At 36.4% G+C, this 4,742-nt stretch overlaps 1 long non-coding RNA gene across 1 annotated transcript; it reads right to left on the bottom strand.

Moving 5' to 3' along the window:
- Positions 1-1,859: 1,859 nt before the first annotated feature.
- On the bottom strand, positions 1,860-4,292 carry LOC142176799 (uncharacterized). Its single transcript, XR_012705603.1, has 2 exons — positions 3,664-4,292; positions 1,860-2,201 (listed from the first exon to the last, which is right to left on the bottom strand). It is a non-coding gene; the product is annotated as an uncharacterized LOC142176799 (long non-coding RNA).
- Between the last annotated feature and the right edge of the window lie 450 nt (positions 4,293-4,742).

The following is a 4,742-nucleotide window of genomic DNA, read 5'->3' as shown; positions in this document are numbered from 1 at the left end:
AGCTTCTCCACGGAGGTAAGAAGAGAAAGGTTTCGGCACAGTTTATATGTACAGTTCAAGTAATATCAAAGCGGTAAAAGCAGCATTTAGCACATTAGGCTCAAACATGTAAAAATCAGATAAAACAGAATATAACAATTTGTCTAAGCTCGAATTCTAACCCTGAACCAGTGGTTCTGGGTATAGTTTTTCCCCAGCAGAGTCGCCAGAGCTGTCACACCTCCTTTTTGCGCGCCTACCCCGAAGGATAAATGCGAGGGAGTTTTTTCAATTTAAGTGACATATTCGAAATGAGATTATTTATTTAATTCAGAATCGCCACTTGGGAAAGGTTTGGCTTTTGGTGTCCCAAGTCACCGGTTTATCTTGAATCCCAAATCGAGGAAAATATTCGACTTTCCAAATGAAGTCTGCGAACCAGAAATTCTAAGTAAGGAATTCTGTTGACCCGAGGGAAGGTGTTAGGCACCCTCGAACCCTCGAAACATTTATACTTTAAATGCGGCCAATAATAAATTATTGTGACTATGAGTACAGTTCATGTGGCATAATTATGGTACGTATTTCCAAATTCGAGTGCACTCTTGTGTAACTTGACCTTAACTGCAAAGCCATAATAAAATTATAACGTTATTTACAATGTAATTTTGTCTTTCAATAATAATCAAGCGATGAAAGCGGACATAGTAAAAATATGAGAACCAAATAAAACACAATTTATTCAAAATAATATTAGCCAAATATAATCAATAAAGCAACCGTGCTAAAACCACGGGACTCGAGGAATTCCTTACACCTTCTCCCCGGACACCAGAATTTCTTACCTGGACTTTGTTTTTGCAGACCAATAATAATAGAGTCAAATTTTCTTTTTAATAGGGATTTCAAATAAAAGGTACTTGGAACACCCAAAAATCAAATTCCAAGTGGCGACTCTGTAAATAAAGCAATCCCTGCTCAAATTTGTCACTTTAATTGGAAAAGCTCTTTAACCTACAATCCATAACATTACATATCTTTTGGAGGGGTAAAAAGGGTGTGACAATTATTGGTGCTGAGCTGTAATTCTTTTCTGTGTTTACCTTGTTTCTGTATAGTTGTTGTTGTCCTGTATATCCTGTGTTATTTTACTATTTTACTTAATTATATTGTTCTGTTCTATACTGTTGACCTTATTATTTTATTTAACCTCCGTAGGGCCCTGACCTTCCTCGTCACTACCTAACCAAGGTTACTGAGTACCGTTGTGGTGTACTCATGCCTCTTCTGTGCATGTTTTTCATGTGCATATCTAGGTACCGCTACTCAGGCCTACCATCCTTGAGGAGGCGACTGCTCTAGTGACTTCGAGGTACATCTGCCGCGTCCGCAGATTGAGGAGTCCCTTTCTATTCTAACTGTTAAACATTGCCCTTCTGTATTTTCTTCCTTGTTAGATATTCTGGATTTAGACTGTTAGATATTCTAAAGGCTTGTGTTTCTGTGAATTTCCTGGTTTTGGGATAGTGTACTTGGTTTTGATAATGTTGTGTTGTATATGCCGAGCGACATTATAACTATTGTTTCCATTCAGTTATTTTGGTTTTTAGATTATTTCTTCCGCAAGTTTCGTTTATGTTCCGCATTTATTAGGCTTACCTAGTCATAGAGACTAGCTGTCGTCACGACAGTTCACGGAGGGCTAACTGGGGTCGTAACAAAAATAGACTGTCACTATACAAAAATTATACAAATAGGATGGTCTTTGTATTATTTATATACAATAGACTATCACTATACAATAAATATACTAAATAGACTGCCACTATACAAAAACATATACAAAATAAACTGTCGATATACAACAAATATACAAAATAGACAAAAAATATCAATTGAACCCGTCGATAAATGGCTACATTAAAAGTATCAATAGTACATTTTTTTTGATAAAGGTCCCAGGGGACGCTGATTATTATTAAGCATTAAAGTAAAGAGAATTATTATAGTGTTGGACTGATCTTATCGAAGCAGTCCCTAGTTTGTCTTTGCAGAAATTAGATAAAGAAAATAAAGATGGTTTATTCCAGAAGTGCTCGCCACACTCAGTATTAGTATGTGAGTTGTTGTTGCTCCCAAACTTCGCTAGTGTGTGCGCCACTTGGTTTCCTTCGTGGTAGACATGCCTAACTTTCGGTTGGTTTAGAGATTCTAATAGGAACCTGCAATCATGTAGAAGATTCCCATTAGCTTTATGTGAGAATTGTCATGCAATGATTGTAGTAATACCTGGCTATCTGTTTCCACTATAAACAAAATTTGATTTTTTGTGAACACAAGTTCTAATACTTTCAGAAGGGCGATTATTTCAGCTTGGATGGGGGATGAGGCCATTGTGTGGTAAGAGAAACTATCAATCCATTGACCTTCGTAGTTTCTGATGATTCCTCCTGCTCCTCCGTTATCAGAGTTTTTTTGGTATGCACCATCTATGTTGAGTTTACAGTTGTTGTGTGGTGGGGGTTCCATTTTATCAGTGTTTTGTTATCATAAGATGTTTGAAGTTCTGATTTGTCAGACAAATATATTCCATAGCATATGTCACACCTCCTTTTTGCGCGCCTACCCCGAAGGATAAATGCGAGGGAGTTTTTCCAATTTAAGTGACAATATTCGAAATGAGATTATTTATTTAATTCAGAGTCGCCACTTGGGAAAGGTTTGGCTTTTGGTGTCCCAAGTCACCGGTTTATCTTGAATCCCAAATCGAGGAAAATATTCGACTTTCCAAATGAAGTCTGCGAACCAGAAATTCTAAGTAAGGAATTTTGTTGACCCGAGGGAAGGTGTTAGGCACCCTCGAATCCTGTGGTTCTAGCACGGTCGCTTAAATTGTTATAATGGCTAAATATTTGATTTTAATACATGTTATAACTTGTGTGCTTTTATTAAGTTTAAACCGCTTTTATTATTATTTTTTAATAGAATTGCAACGTCGTGAAAATGCATCTCGAACCACGTCGCAATCAATGCACCCGTGGTTGTTAATACATTCTGACTCCATTGAGATTTGGATTTGGGTCACATAAATGCGCACCCGAATTTAAGAATGTAATTTAATTAAAATCGCGCCTAAAGAGTCTAACGCGTTATTATCTTTGAGGAAGGCTGCGAAATTCGCTGAACAACCCATCCCAAATTTTGAGTAGTTTTAGTATATACATTTATGAGGGCCCCGCAGTTTGTGCATTTTATTGGGCGAGGCTCGACTCATTTTATTTTTAAAAGGGCAAGCCTAAAAGCAACTATAATTTTTATTTTTTTTGTTTTGTCTCTATCAAAAAAAATTCCTAATTTATTTACTAAGATTATCTAGAGCCATTATAATCGAGTTATATGAGATGCACCCCCGAAATTTAGAAATTAAGCATCACAACTACGTCACGGGAACCGTACCCGTAATCACAATGATTTATTAATTGCACCTAATCAACCAAACTTGATTAATAACATCTACCAATTCAAACAAATCTAGCTTTCATTTAGTGACTTGAGAAAATAATTCTAATCAAACACACATAAATCAAAACAGAAACAAAAGAAACAATAGTAAAACATTTAAACAGATCTAAATCAAAACTGAAACATTCATCTAATGCAAACAAGAAATTAGAGGAAATGAACCTTTGATATGAATATTCTATCAATAGACTGAGAAGACAACCTTCTTCATGAAATGAATACAGCTCAACAATCGTTACTCCAAAACGAAATAAATCCAAGCAAAACCATACGGACTAGAAGGAGACTCAAACGGAAACCCGGACTAGCGACTTTGACCGGCGACGAAAATCCAAACGCATCTGTTCCGATTTTTTTTAGCCGATTTCAGCAGATCTTTTGGCTCATTTTGGTGGTGTTAGGGGTGAATTTTATGGCTGTTTGCAACAGGTTTTTGCTGCTATTTTAGAGGTCGTTTTGACTGAAGAAACAGAGCTATTTTCAAACTTGTTTTGATGTGTTTTGAACTGATTTTGATGGCTGAAATACTGGAGCTTCAAGGCTGGTTTTGATGGTGAAAAGTTCGTTGTTTTATGGTTTGAGAAGAAAGAAAGAAGGAGATACGTTGGGGAGGGGGTGTTCTGCCTGTGTATATCCGCGGTATATCGAGTGTATATCAAAGGTATACCCTGCCGCGTTTTTGGGAGGGGAGGTGTTCTTTTGCCAGAAAAATGGGTAGTAGTTGGGTGGTTTGAAGAAGATGAAGAGAGGAGAGGGGTCTGGTCTCTAAGGTCCTCTCCCGTGTGTGTTTTTGTTTGGGTTTTTATGGAGAATATTGAAGACCATGTGTGGGTTGTGTGTTGTGTGCATGTGCTAGCATGTGTGAGTTGTGTGTTGTGTTCATGTGCTAGCATGTGTGAGTTGTGTGTTGTGTTCATGTGCTAGCATGTGTGAGTTATGTGTTGTGTTCATGTGCTAGCATGTTGTCATGTGCGTCTCGACTGAAAATATTTTGGGCTAGGTCCGAAAATTAGGCCTAAAATGAGTCGTTTGAACCCAAATATTATTCTTTCCTCGCAACCGAGAATAAAAACACGACCTTATTTAATTAATCCTACGTAAGCAGAATAATTATTAAAACAAACTGACAATTAAAACAAAATATATATATATTTTTTGTATTTTTAAATTTATATAAAAATAAAAAAAAAAATATTTTTTGTATTTTTAAATTTATATAAAAATAAAAATAAAGTACTATT

The sequence above is a fragment of the Nicotiana tabacum genome, chromosome 22, assembly GCF_000715075.1.
Source record: "Nicotiana tabacum cultivar K326 chromosome 22, ASM71507v2, whole genome shotgun sequence".
In the NCBI taxonomy this organism is placed as follows: domain Eukaryota; kingdom Viridiplantae; phylum Streptophyta; class Magnoliopsida; order Solanales; family Solanaceae; genus Nicotiana; species Nicotiana tabacum.
This window is presented reverse-complemented; position numbering and strand designations above follow the sequence as displayed.